Here is a 14929-nt window from a genome sequence, read left to right as displayed (position 1 = left end):
AAAGCAGTCAGATTTCCAGGCAGATGGGCCGGTGATGGCAGCAGAGATGAAGGGAGACGGGAATAGCGATCTCAGAGAGGTGGGAGGAGATAAGACTGGTGACCCAGCATTAGAAAGGAGGCAGGAGACTGACAAGTAGGAAGCATACAAGTGGGCTGGATGGCACTCAGAGCTCTTTGTCATCCAGTGTCCCTATCTGGCTAAAGGTCCAGTGGTCAGCCCCACTCCTTCATCCTCACCTCAGTCACCAAGGGCTGCTCTTATAAGTGTGGTCAACTTCCAGCTGGGCTCCCTGATTTACTCACTTGCCCTCCTATACCTGCCCTCACCTATCTTCTGGCAAAAATGCACCAGTTCACTGTCCTTCACCACCTCCTACTGGGTCCAGATTCACCCCCTCAGCCTGCTTTCCCAGGCCTCCTTCACCAGAGCCACCCAAAACCTCAGTAAGATCATCTCCTCACAGCCCCAGGATTTTCCAACTCCCTAGTTCATCCATTTAGTAACCATCAAGTGGCATCTATAGCAGCACTGGGTAGAAAACCATGAACAGATTATCAGTAATAACTCTTAGAGCCAACCACTCCTGGGGGAACACTGACAGTTTTAAACAGGCTGATAACATAATGCATGGCAGGTCAGAGAAGAGACATGCAGGACATCACTTGCAAAATCATTCTCTCCTGAAACATACCCTCTCCCCTCCCTCCACTGTTCTGCAGCTTAGCTCACATCCTGCCTCATCCCTGAGGACCTCATGATAACTCCTCTCATACTTAGCAGTTCACCACTCTAAGTGCCCCCTTAACATTCCAGAGGGGCCCCATACTCTGGCTATGTCTGCTACTACTCACTTGTCAGTCCCTTCACTTCTGAGTCTTCCTAAAGCAGCATTGTGGGCAGACACAGGGTGCCCAGCAAGGTGCAGAACCAGTTTCTGTAAGCAGGGGAGACAGAGTCTGTCAGTCAGAAGCAGCTGGAAGAACAGATCACATTGGGATCCACCTGCCACAAAGATCCCAAGATCATAGAATGCTATGAACTCCAGAAATTCTAATCATGCAGAAGTGCAACAATAAACCAGAAACTGAAAAGGGCCAGGAGCTAAGCGCCCACCTCTGCTACAGGCAGGATGGAGCCCAGGACATATGCTAAATCATGATGCCCATCCACCACAGCAGTCCTTTAGGCAGAGCTTGCCCTGCCAGCTTATTCAACTGGCTCTAGGCAACGGCCTGGTGGTTATCAAGTTTCAGGAAAAGTAAACAGGACACACTGAAGCCCCTGTCTTTCAGGACACTCCCATGCTAGACAGCTGAAGGAACTATGGTACAATTTTTATTCCAGTAACAAATATTATTTTAAAATATTTGAAATACTGAAAGTTAACCCACCTCAATTTTTACTTTCCTTTATATTTGACTTTGCCTTTTTATCTATCCTTGATATTTATTTCTGTTTGTGGTTTATAAACCTGTGCAAAGTGAGACTATAAATAGAGTTGCCAGATTTAGGAAATAAAAATACAGGATACTCAGTTAAATTTGAATTTCAGACAAATAACAAATAATTTTCCAGAATAAGTATGTTCCAAATGGGCACAGCAATATTTTATCTACCAAGTCTAACTGTAAAGGAACAAAGCTGTGTTTACGACCTGGCTGTTCTCCAACACCAAGATGGAGCCCCTGATTTAGATGCCCTCAACACCTCCTTGCTGGCACATCAGCTGTCTCTCATTATCCCTGCCTGGAAATATACCTTTGCCCTTTACCCCTCCATCCCCTCATACTCACTTCTTTGGATAAACCCTTCAATGGCAGGCAAAAGACAGGAGAGGGTCAGGCAAATCCCTGACCATGGTTCATTCTCAATTCTTGGCTCTCACCAGCCTCCTCTCTTCAGCACAAAATGCCGAGGAAAGACAGAAATCAATTTTTCTCTTCAATAAATGGGCCTTACTTCAGGCCTCCTACAGGAGAGTCACCTATTCATTTATACCTGGTCATTTCCTATGGGATTCAAAAGAGAAAACACAGGAGTATTGTTGCTGGTTTTGTGTTTTCATTGGGCCAGAAGAGATCCTTTGTTTTCACTCACTCTCGGGAGGACAATAAAATCTTTGCTAAAGTACCAAACACGCAAAGGGTAAGCTGTACTCTTGCCCATGGGAGGGATTTCTCAAGCCGGAGACCCCTTCCTTTTCATGGTTCCTCACCTCTCCCAGAGTCTAAGCAGGATGAAGTAGAATGAAAGGTGGCCCCAAAGATATCAGGGCCTAACTCCTAGAGGAGTGTGACCTCACTTGGTAAAAGGTCTTTGTGGGTGGTATAATCAAACCATAACAGACCCAAAGTGACTTCATATTGTTCTTAGTCTTGGAGTCAATAAACTGTAGAAAATCAGGGTTTTTTTTTTAAGAATTATTTATTTAATTTTTATTTGCTCATTCACTTGTTTTAATTTGACCAGAGAGAGAGAGACATATAGAGAAAGAGGGAAAGTGAGAAAGCAAGCCACCAAGTCCGGGATTCGAACTGTAGTCAGTTATGTGGGAATGTCCAGCGCCTCAGCGCCTTAACTACCACGCTACCTGCTGGTCCCAGGAAAATCAGTTTTTAACGTCCATCTTTTACTTCACAATGAGTCTTTATAGATACCTGGCTATGGAGAAAGCAAGAGGAAAGATCAGCCCCCTCCCATATGACCAGCTGAGAAAATTTTATCAACTCAAGCATTACAAGCCACATATAGCTTCCAAACCAGGACCTAAGACTTGTCTTGACTGATTCAATTTGCTTCTGCTGCCCTTGTTAATCACTGCTTATCTTAAAGCCCCTTGAAGAGAATGGAAACCAGTCATTCCACCCTGCCCTGCATGCCCCTCAAGCACCCCCTGACATTGCCAGTCTTCTTATACTCCTGCCAAAGACAATGACCAGGACTCCTCATCTTTTTGCTCCAAGACAATGAACAACTTGCTCTTTGCTTTTTGAATGTACCTAACACCAATTCTTCACCTATATATAAGTTGTGTATTCTGTCTAGTATGGTGGAGACAGTTATGGACTTTGGTCTGCCCTCTCCCTAGTGCTGGCCTCACTGAACAAATAAATTCCTTTCCTTATTCATCAAGTTTTGCCTCTTTGTGGCAAATGCATAAATGCAATTTCTAATACTTGAAATGAACATCCCTTCCCATTCAGGCATCACTGAGATTAAATTAAGGATATTAACATAAAATGTCAATCTTGGATTATCCAGATGGGCTCAAAATGTAATCACGAATGTCCTTAAAAAATGGAGACAAGGAACTCAATCAGCTCATCCACAAAATAATTAATAATCCAGTTTAAAAATGGGCAACCAATCTGAATAGACAACTCTCAAAAGAAGACATATGAACATATATCAAAAAATGTTTAATATCTGTTATTATAAGAGAAATCCAAATCAAAACTACAATGAGGTATCACTCCAGTAAAGCTGGCTAGGATCACAAATAAGAAGTGCTGGTGATGTTGTGGAGAAAAGAGAATCCTGTGCACTGCTGGTAGGAATGTAAACTAAACTATTATAACCGCTGTGGAAAACAATATGGAAGTGCCTCAAAAATTTACCAAGAGAACTACCATATGACTCAGTAATCTCATTCTGGGTAACAGGACAAGAAATCACTCTGTCATAGAGACACTTGTACATCCATTATTATTGCAGCATTGAACACAATTGCTAAGGCATGGAATCAAATACCCAAGAACTATGACTAGATTGAAAAAATGTGGCACATATACAAAACTGAATACTACTCAACCATAAAGAACAATAAGGCCTTGTCATTCAAAACAAAATGGATAATATAAATTTAATACTAAGTGAAATAAGGCAGACTGAAAGAGAATATGGTATGTACCCACATTTGACATATACCAAAGGTTTGTACTCTCTGGCGGAAACAAAAAAATTTGAAGAAATAGAAGTAGAAAGGGCAACTGTACATACTAGAGACTACAAAGGGGATGAGACATAGGGCAGGGGGAAAGACTAAGGAAAAATTATTTAACAGACACAAGACAACAGGCAAATAGGTTATAGAACAGTATACCATAACCGAGTTAAAAGGGGGAAGTCATTGCTATTATACACATACATACACACGCATCTTAGAGAAACTAGTAGAATGAAATAGTTACAAAAGGGAGGAGGCATTGCTAAATACACACACACAACACACACACACACACACACACATCTCAGAGAAACTAGCACAATAAAAATCAAATGTGTACAATATAATGTAATGCTCTTTAGTGAAGCGGATGACTATGGTAATATCCTTGATTTGATTATCACACACTGTATGCATGCTTTGAAAAACCACTCTGTACCTTGACAAATGTGTACAACAATTAAATGTAAATGAGAAATTATAAAACAAAATAAACAAATGGAGAGGGTACATAATAGGAAGGCAGAAGGGATATTAGACACAGAGAAGGTCATGTAGCAACAGAGGCAGGAAACAGAGTAATGTGGCCACTCACCAAAGAATGCCTGGAGGCATCAGAAGCTGGAAGAGACAGGGAACATCCACCCTTAGAACCTTCAGAGGGAGTCCAGCCCTATCGACATCTTGATTTCAGGTTTCTGACCTCCAAAACTGTGAGAAGATAAATTTCTGCTGTTTTAAGTCCTCCAGTTTGTAATACTTTATTATAGTAGCCACAAGAAACTAATTAAGAAATGGGCCCTGGAAATCTTCCTCCTCCTGGTGCCAAGTGCCCCATTCTTACAATGAGGAAGGCACTTGACTGCCACATGCTTAAATCCACAAAACTGAACTTCCACATGGACCTATGGTGTCACTCTAATAATGCCCAGGACTGGACTCCAGGCACCTAGGGATGTAGGGACCTCTGATGAGCAAGGCAGCCTAATATCTTACCCTGACAGAGATGTATCCCTGGGAAAACCCATTCTGAACTGGCTCCACTGGACAGCAGCTCAGGAGGCAAGTCCACAATTCACTGTCTTCTCCCATAAGCTGATACATAGCAGGGACTTGATACAGATATGCTGAGGTCCTGGTCACCTCTGAAAGCTTATACCCACTTCCAGCAATAATTCTGCAAACCTACACATGACATCACGGCACCATTGTTAATGTTTACCAAGAATTCCCCATGTGGTAGGCATCATATCTAATCATTTCTCACACATTAGCCTATTAAATACTCACAACAACCTTAATATTAACCCTATTTGGTAGATAAGTTATAGCACAGAGAAGTAGTTTGCCCAAGGTCAAAATAGATAAGGAAGGTGAGGTGAAGAATATATTATCAAAATATAGCTATCTAAGTCTTTCCTCTCAGACCTTAGTAAACCTGGATGGTGCCTTATGTCCAGTGCATGTATGCTAGGCCCCAGGATTCAGAGGTCCTCTGTCTTTGAGAAGTCAAAAAATAACTCACAATCCCTATTGTTAAGAAGCTTTCACCAAAGGAAGACAATAAATAATGCATATTTTCAAGGGTAGTAGGTGGTGGATCCCACATCACCACCTCCACAGTTCAAGTCCTAGACTCAACAGCTTGAAAAACATGCCAGGCATGTGTGCAGCCATGCCCAGAATCCCGAGAGGAGAATGGAAGAGAAGGGACTGCAGTGTGGCCATTCCCCCTGGGAGGGTGATTTCCCATTTTCCCTCTCTCTCTGTCTCTCTCCAGCAAGTGCACATGCCCTATGGCAAAAAAGAAGGGACCAGCAGGTTGTATGGTGGTTAAGGCCCTGGAGTACCACATGGCTAACGGCGGTTTGAGCTCCAGATCGAGCAGCTTAAAAATCACACTGGGAACGTGTGTGTGCATGCTCAAAATCCTGAGAGGAGAATAGAGGAGAAGGGATTGTGGCATGACAGTCCCCCTGGGGAGTGATTTCTCACTTTCCTTCTCTCTGTTTCTCACTGTTTCTGGTGAGCAAATATGTCCTATTGCAAAAAAAAAGGAAAAAAAACCTTCCTTTCTGATCTACAGTGGGACTACCACCAAGATACAGATTTTCATAAAATCTCTTATGGGGAAAACCATTATTCTCAAGTTGAACTATTAGATACAACAGAAAATGTAAAAGCCAAGACCCAGCCTAAGGAAGGAATTCCTCCTGATCATGAAAGATTGACTTTTTGCTGACAAGCAGCTGGAAGATGTACATACTTTGTTGACTACAACATCCAAAAGGAGTCTACCCTTCACCTTGTGTTGAGACTTCATGGTGATGTTAAGAAAATAAAGAAGTCTTGGGGCCAGCAGGTGGCATGGTGGTTAAGGCGGCTGGACTCCCACATGGCTGACCACAGTTCGAGTCCTGGACCTGGCAGCTTGCTTTCTCACTTTGCTTCTCTCTGTCTCTCTCTGGTTAACTTCAAAATAAAATAAAATAAAATAAAGACAATGAATACAATTACATAAAAAATAATTAAAAAAAAAAGAAAAGAAAGAAGTCTTATACCATTCCCAAGAAAAATAACCATAGATAAAGAAGGTTAAGCTGGCCATCCTGAAATACAATAAGACGGATGAAAATGGTAAAATTAGTCGCCTTTATCAGGAGTGCCCTTCAGATGAATGTGGTGCCAGACATTATTATGGCAAATGTTGTTTGACTTACTGCTTCAACAAACCAAAAGACAAGTAATTGTGTATGAGTTAAGAAAAGAAACTAAGCTTTAAAAAAATCTAAAAGAATGCATAGTTTTGGAAAGGGAAAGGTCAAGATTGCAGACTAGTAACACCCACTATAACATCTCTCTGGGAAGAAAGGCTAATAAATGCCTCAGCTTCCAACAGAGAAGTGAGGCAAGATTGATGAAGAAAAAAAAAAAGATGGCAGGAATTTCTGAACACATAACTTCTTTTTTCTTTTTTTTCCTAAGGGAAGTCCTGGCTGCCTACAGGCAGACCCTGCAGACAGTTTTATTCTCTACAGAATCAGTCAGTGCCCATCACGCTCCCGTCTCATTGGCAGCAGAGTAAACAGTCGTCCCTCCAGAGCGTGGGGGCAGTGCTGAGTGGTCCATTCGGGACTCAGAACATGCCGAAGGCCTCCAGCCCTGAGTCCCCATCAGTCGTTGTCATCATCCTCTGATTCTTCTGACAACTCTGACGCACTCTCTGGCATGTCATCTCCCACCTGCTGGAACCTTCCCGACTGTGCATCCCACACGTACTTCATGGTCACTTTGAATTCAGCCATCTCGTACCCAAAAAGCTTCAGGACCCGGGCCTGCTCCGGTGTCAGCACGTCATCCTCCTTGCACACCTCGTAGTCCGAGAGCAGAGTCACCGCACCTCTCTTAAGGGCGGTGGGCAGGCCCAGCTGCCTCAGCTGTGGCTCCATGGAGTGGAGGAACTGCTCCAGAGGCCCTGGATCCAGGCTCACAGTGAAAGCTGCTTTGTTCCCAGCTCAGGCGTAGTTCATTTCTGCATATTTCGTGAACCAATCATTCACCTCCTCCTTAGTGTGGTTGGTGAAAAGGAGACCGACTTCACCCCGTAACTTCTTGCTGACCTGGTGCAGGTTGTCTCTGTATTCATCAGCTGGGCTTCGACCCAAGACCACCATCATCACCTTGTTTTTCCCAAAGAACATCCGACTGTGCTTCCAGGCGTTCCGGATGTCCTTCAGCTTGCTGTTCCTCATGTTGGCCACGGAGAAGATGAAGAGGTACTTGTATGTGTCCACACATTTCCGAAGCTCTTCTATAAGGTTCTGTTTTAGTCCCAAGCCTTTCTTGGCAGTTTCGGTTAAGGAAACTTTCTATCGCACTTGGATTTGGGCATCGCGCTGAAACCTCGTGTGGCAGAAGGCGGTGCTGCTCCTGAACATAACTTCTAGTTGTAAATATAAAGAGGAGTCAATCATCTAAAGCCAGTGAGGCTCTGGAGATGCTCCCCCCCCCACCACCACATCTCCTCCAGCAGAGAAAACAAGAGAAACTCTCCTCTGAAACTAGGAACTTCAGACTCTCACTGTGGATTCCAGTACTCCCCACCCACAGAAGAACAATGAAACTGGCCCAGAGTTAACACGTGTGAAGGGAAGTGTACACGCATACAGCTTCAGAAAAAACATCACATCTCCCACCCCACCCCCACCCACCCCCACACTGTCCTGTGAGCTGACCAGCAGGTGGAGCTCCATTTATGGGCAAGACTTTACGGCCCAGTAGAAGAAGATGTAAAAGAGAGCACCCTCATCCCAACAGAGACTGAAGAATTTGGTCACTAACCTGTCTGGCAGGTAGGGGAGGCCTACATTCTCCTTCCCTTTCAGACTCAAGCCCAGGGGAATGGCCACCCACCCCAAATGACACCACCCACCCCAAATGACATCACCCAAAGTGTGAGTCTTCTGGACTTCCCTGAACTGTCTCACACATAGGCTACGCAAGCCCTCCTCTGATCTCAAAGATGCAGCTGGCTCTGGGCCCCTCGTGGACTACTTTGCCAAGAGCACATTTGGAAGCAAAAGCTGTTCTTCACCCCCTGACATTACAGAACCTACTCCAAAAATAAGGAAGAAGTGAGTATTCCACCAGATCCCTAAAAATCCATACAAAGACACAGGAAATATGAAAATACAAGGTAAAATCTTTTCCCTAAAGGAATAAAATAACTCCTCACCAACAATGGATAAAACACAGAAATCAGAGAAATGTCACAAAAGGAATTCAGACCATTCATCATAACAAAATTTAATGACATGCAAAAGTGACAGTCAATTCCAGATAGGAAAATAATTCCATGACCTGAAGGAGGAACTCTATGAAGAGTTAGACAGAATCAAACAAAATCAGACAGAACTGGAGATGAAGGATGTAACACAGAAAATCAAAACCTCTCTTTAAATTATTAACAGCATATTATACCATGTAGAAGAAATAATCTCTAACCTTGAAAACAAAACCTCCAATTTAGTCCAAGCCACCAAAAGAAAGAAAGAAAGAAAGAAAGAAAGAAAGAAAAGGAGAGAGAGAGAAAGAAAAGAAAAAATAAAACAAAACATTAAAACTGAGGACAACATATGGAAAATGTTGGATAACATCTAGTGGCTAAACATTCATATAATGGGTATTCCAAAAAGGTAAACAGACAGGTAAAGGTATAGAAAATCTCCTTCATGAAATACTATATAAAAACTTCCCAAATTTATAGACAAATCTATGGACATACAAATATCCAGATCCAAGAAATATGAAGAATAACAAACAAATTAAACATAAGAAGATCCTTTCTAAGACACATCATAGCCAAACTGGCAAAAGTCAAAGACAAAAAGACATTCTAAAAATGGCAAGAGAAAAAGGTCAAATTACTTATAAATGACATGACATCCCATCAGACTAAGCTCAGACTTTTCAACAGAAACAATGCAGGCAAGAAAGAAGACATATTTAAAATTCTGAAAGAAAAAATGTTCAGACAAGAACTATACCTGGCAACAGTATCTTTGAAATGGGAAGGAGGAATAAAATCGCTATCAGATAAAAAAAAAAACTGAAAGAATACACCAATACTAGACTAGTTTTTCAAGAAATATTTAGGGACTACTATATCAGGGAAACAAAAGGGAGATAAATAGAAATAAGAAAACACAAACGACTAAGAAAATGACTAACAAAATGGCAGGGATGAGTCCACATACATCAATGCTAAATGTTAATGGATTAAATTCCCCAATTAAAAAACACAGATTGGCTGAAAATGGAACCTTATATATGCTGTTTACAAGGAATATACTTCAGTGTTGAAGACACATAGACTAAAAGTGAAAAGCTAGAAAAAGTCATTTTATGCAAAGAGAAACCAGAAAAAAGGCTGGAATCCAATATTGATGATATTAGTAAAAATAGACATCAAGATAACAAGTGTAAAAAGATACAAGAAAAGCACTGTATAGTACAATTTGGAAGTTTCTTGAAAGAAATTATAATGAAAACACAACTCTCCACAATGTTTGGGACACAGCAAAAGCAATCCTAACAGGGAAGTTTACAGCAATTAGTGCTCACAAGGAAAAAAAAAATAGAAAGAGGACAAATAAATAATATAATGATGCATCTCAAGGAACTGGAAAAGCAACAACAAAAAAATCCTAAAGTACTAGAAGAAAAGATATAAAAATTAGAACGGAAATAAATTAAATTGAGAGTAAAAAGGAATTTAAAAAATAAATCAAAAAGCTGATTTTTTTGAGAGGATAAACAAAATCAACAAACCATTAGCTAGACTACCCAAGAAAAACAGAGAAAGGAACCAGATAAATAAAATCAGCAACTAAACAGGCAATATTATAACAGATACAACAGAAATACAAAGGATTATGAGAGAATACTATGAGCAACTATATTCAAAAAATGTTGAAAATCTAGATGAGATAGACAAGTTCCTGGGCACATACAATATACCTAGATTTAACCAGGAAGAAATAGAAAGCATGAAGAGACCAACATAAGTAAAGATATAGAATTAGCAATAAACTGTCTCCCAAAAAAGAACAGTTCCAGTCCCAATAGCTTCACTTCTGAATTCTACAAAACTTTTTAAAAAAATTAACCCCAAATACATAAAAAAATTTTTTAAAAGAATTAACCCCAATTCTCCTCAAACTATTTCTAAAGATCCAAGTGGAAGGAACCTTCTCAAATTCATTCTTTCTTTATTTCAAAAAATTACTTTACTTAGTTTTATTTATTATTATTTTTTTCCATTTTACCAGAGACAAAAAGAGAAAGTGAGAAAGCAAGCCACCATGCCTGGGACCCGAACCATGTTCAGTCATATGGGAGTCCAGTGCCTTAACCACCACACAACCTGCCAATCTCCTAAACTCATTCTATGAAGCCTCCATCACCTCAATAACAAAAGTAGACAAGAAAATTAAAAAAAAAAAAATTTACAGAAGAATATCCCTGATGAATGAGCCACAAAAATCTTCAACCAGATACTAGCAAATCTAATGTAACAGCACATTAACAATTTTACACCATGACCAAGTAGGTTTTATCCCAGGGATGCAAGGATGGTTCAACATATCCAAAGCAATACGTAAAATACATCATGTTAAAAGAAGAAAACATTGGGAACCAGCAGTTAGCATAATGGCTATGTCACTGGACTCCCACATAGTCGACCGTGGTTCGCGTCCCGGACCAGGTGGCTTAAAACTCATGCCGGGCGCGTGTGCGTGCGTGCCCATGATCCCGAGAGGAGAATGGAGGAGAAGGGATTGCGGCGTGACCATCCCCTCTGGGGGGTGATTTCTCGCTTTCTGTCTCTGTGTCTCTCTCTGTCTGGCGAGCGCACGCGCCCTATAGCGAAAAAATCTCTCCCAAAAAAAAGAAGAAGAAAACATTAAAAACCATATGATCATATCAACTAATTCAGAAACAAGATTTGATAAAATACAATATCCCATCATGATTAAGGCTCTCAACAAATAGGTATAGAAGGTACATTTCTCATCACAATAAAACCCATATATGACAAACCCACAGTTAACATCACACTGAATAGGGAAATGCTGAAAGCTTTCCCTCTAAAAACTGGACAAGGCTTTCCACTTTCTCCCTTCCTTTCAACATAGTATTGGAAGTCCTTGCCAAAAAATCAGATGAAAGAGTAAGGAATTCAAATTAAAAAATAAGTAGAATTGTCCTTATTTGCAGATGGCATAATTATATGCATAGGAAATCCAAAAGAATTCATGAAAAACTCCTAGAAGTGATAAATGAACTCAGTAAAGTTTAAGATACAAAATCAATGTACAAAAATCTATAGCATTTTTTATACACCAACAATGAACAGACTGAAGCAGAACTGGAAAGCAATCCCATTTACAATAGCCACACACACACACACACACACACACACACACACACATACACACAAATATCTAGGAATAAATCTAACCAAACAGGTGAAAAATCTCTAACAAGAAAAACTATGAAAAACTGAAAAAAGTAATTAAATATGATACCAAGGAAATGGAAAGATATCCCTTATTATCAGATTTTAAGAATCAATATAATTAAAATGCCTTCTCCCAAACTAACCTACAAATTCAATATGATTCCAATCAAATTAACATTGACATTTTTCACAACAATAGAAAAACCAGTTGAAAAATTTGTCTGGAATTATGAAAAACCCATTATCGACAAGGCAATACTGTGCAAAAAGAATAAAGTAAGAGGCATCTCACTACTTGATCTCAAAATATATTACAAACCTCTAATAATCAAACCAAAAGTGCACTGGCACAAAAACAGACCAATGGAACAGAATGGAGAATCCATAAATAAACACCAAAACATACAGTCAACTGATTTTTAATAAAGGGCATTAGACAATCCAGGGAAGAAAAGAAAATCTTTTCAGCAAATGGCGCTGGAAAGACTGGATATCCACCTGCAGTAAAATGAAATTGGACCACTATCTCTCACCATTAACAAAAATAAATTCAAAATGGATGAAAGATCTAAATGTAAAGCCCCAAACTATAATGCTATGGAAAACACTTGGAGACATTGAAGTAGGCAAAGATTTCTTAAATATGGCCCCTAAAGTACAGGCAACAATTCTAAAAATAGACTAGCAGAATTATATCAAGCTAAAAAGTTTCTGTGCAGTAAAGGATAGAGTGAACAGACAACCCATAGAATGGGAGAAAACACTTGCAAACTACACTTTAGATAAGGGATTGATAACCAGAATATATAGGGAACTCAAGCAGCTTACACACACACACACACACACACACACACACAAATTTTTAAATACAATTTTAAAATAGGTAAATGAGCTGAACAGACAACTCTCAAAGGAAGACATACAAAAAGCATATGAAAATAATGTTCAAATCCTCTTATCATAAGGGAAATGCAAGTCAAAACCACAATGAGATATCATTTAACCTCAAGTCAGAATGGCTTTGATCTTAAAAACAAGAAATGATAAGTGGTAGCTAGGCTGTGGTTTTGAAAGAGAATCCCCCTACGTTGTTGGTGGATTGTAAATTGGTACAGCCACTGTGGAAAACAACATAGAGGTTCCTCAAAAATTTACAAATAGAACTAACATATGACTCAGTAACCCCACTCCTTGGCATTTAAAAAAAAAAAAAAAAAAAAAAACAGAAAAACAGGTAGAAAGACATTTGTACATCTGTATTTGTTGCAGCATTATTCACAATTACAAAGACAAGATATCAACCTAATGTCCATCAACTGATGACTAGACTGAAAAAAACGTGGCACATGTACACTATGGAGTACTATTCAGTCATAAAGAACACTGAAAATTTGGGCTAGCAGGTGGCATAGTGGTTAAGGTGCTGGACTCCCATGTGGTCAACCATAATTTGAGTCCCAGACCCAGCCACTTGAAACTCACACTGGGCACATGTACATGCGTGCCCAAAATCCTGAGAGGAGAAGGGATTGTGGTGTGGCCATCTCCCCAGGGGATGATTTCTGTTTCACTGTCTCTCTGTCTCTCCAGCAAGCACACATCCCCTATAGCAAAAAAAGGAAAAGAAAAAGAAAAAAAAGAATAGTGAGGCTGTCATTTGATACAAAGTGGATGAGTATAGGAGATGTAATGGTAAGTGAAATAAACCAGACTATAAAAGATAAACAGTATATATCCCCCGCTCAATATATACCAAAAGATTGCACTTTATGGTATGGAGCACAAGTGTAGATACCAAAGACTGTATGGGAAGGGGGGTGGGTAGCGGTAAGAAGAGCTGGTGGTGATGGGGTGAGAGGGGCTCAGAGAAAAAAAAGCATTTAACAGACTTGAGAATATAAGGTTCTTTGCTGAAAACAATGTATACAGTAATATATTTGATTTGATAAACACACACTGCATGGATGCTCTGTAAAACCATACTGCATGCCATAAAAATATAAAATAATTAAATGTAAATAAGAAATCATAAAATAAAATAAAATTGAAAAAAAATGCACAGTTTCTATGGCCATGTGGCTAGTCAAATTGGATTGTAAAACTAAGACATACAGCTATTCCAAGCTAACATTTAGGATACAGAAATCAAGCTTTGATAGGGGAAGAGTTTTCTTTTAGGCTGACATGGATCATTCCCCAGTGATCTGATGCTCTCAGTGACAAACAAGCAAAATCCAAAAGACCATTGCCTAATTAGCAGGTCTAGCAATTAACAGTCTCATACATCCCCCTCATGCTACTAAATTAAGTTCTAACAAGGGAAAAATATAAAAACTGTCTATTTGAAGTAGTGGAGAACTAGGAAAAACAGGTAGAAACTGGAGAGGAATTATCTCCTGAAAGTGGAGATCTTCACCAAGTAATATGGTAATACGTGAATTTGCACAAATAACTGGAGCTCAGGTAGAAAGCCACAATCCTCTCAACTTGAAAAGTAGCGGGAGGGGGGCCCTACCCCAATGGGGACTGGAGCCAAGCTCGATGTCCCACCTGGGTGGGAAGGAACCACCTCTACTTACCACCTTCTAACAAGAGAGCAGCATGAGGGAGGGCTGACAGACTCTCGTTTAGCAGTGGGTGGCAGCAGGTTAGTGACAGCACATGCATGCCATCACCTTTGGCACTTTGCTTGGGAGGATTCAGGCTAGCCCAGAAGGTACTAGGAAGATGTGTTTTCAAAGCTAATTATGAAGACATTTGTCACTAGAATCATGAGACAAATGGTGAGAAGATAACACTAGCAAAGAATTTGTAGAAATATCTTCCAAATTATAGTATCCGATCTCAGTATAATTTTTTTCAAGTCAGAATCTGAAACAAAGACAGGTAAAAATGGATTGTTGCACTATGATGTACTTGAAACACTTAACATTGAAAAAATTATGGCAGCCAATTCC

General features: G+C 40.1%; 1 protein-coding gene and 2 pseudogenes across 1 annotated transcript in view; 1 reads left to right on the top strand and 2 right to left on the bottom strand.

Annotated features, from left to right (window-relative positions):
- Window positions 1-5561, bottom strand: part of RGS12 (regulator of G protein signaling 12) — a gene marked incomplete in the record, with an annotated part of 188317 nt that extends 182756 nt beyond the window's left edge. The window contains 2 exon segments of the mRNA XM_027773595.1: window positions 4545-4660; window positions 4946-5561.
- Window positions 5562-6519: 958 nt separating this feature from the next.
- Window positions 6520-7887, bottom strand: LOC102497833 (mRNA turnover protein 4 homolog pseudogene; annotated as a pseudogene).
- Window positions 7888-14396: 6509 nt separating this feature from the next.
- LOC102497417 (nicotinamide riboside kinase 1-like) overlaps window positions 14397-14929 on the top strand; it is a 931-nt pseudogene continuing 398 nt past the window's right edge.

Source organism: Tupaia chinensis, unplaced genomic scaffold (genome assembly GCF_000334495.1).
Source record: "Tupaia chinensis unplaced genomic scaffold, TupChi_1.0 Scaffold000360_1, whole genome shotgun sequence".
In the NCBI taxonomy this organism is placed as follows: Eukaryota; Metazoa; Chordata; class Mammalia; order Scandentia; family Tupaiidae; genus Tupaia; species Tupaia belangeri.
Note: the sequence above shows the minus strand (reverse complement) of the source record. Positions and strands in the feature narration are given on the sequence as shown.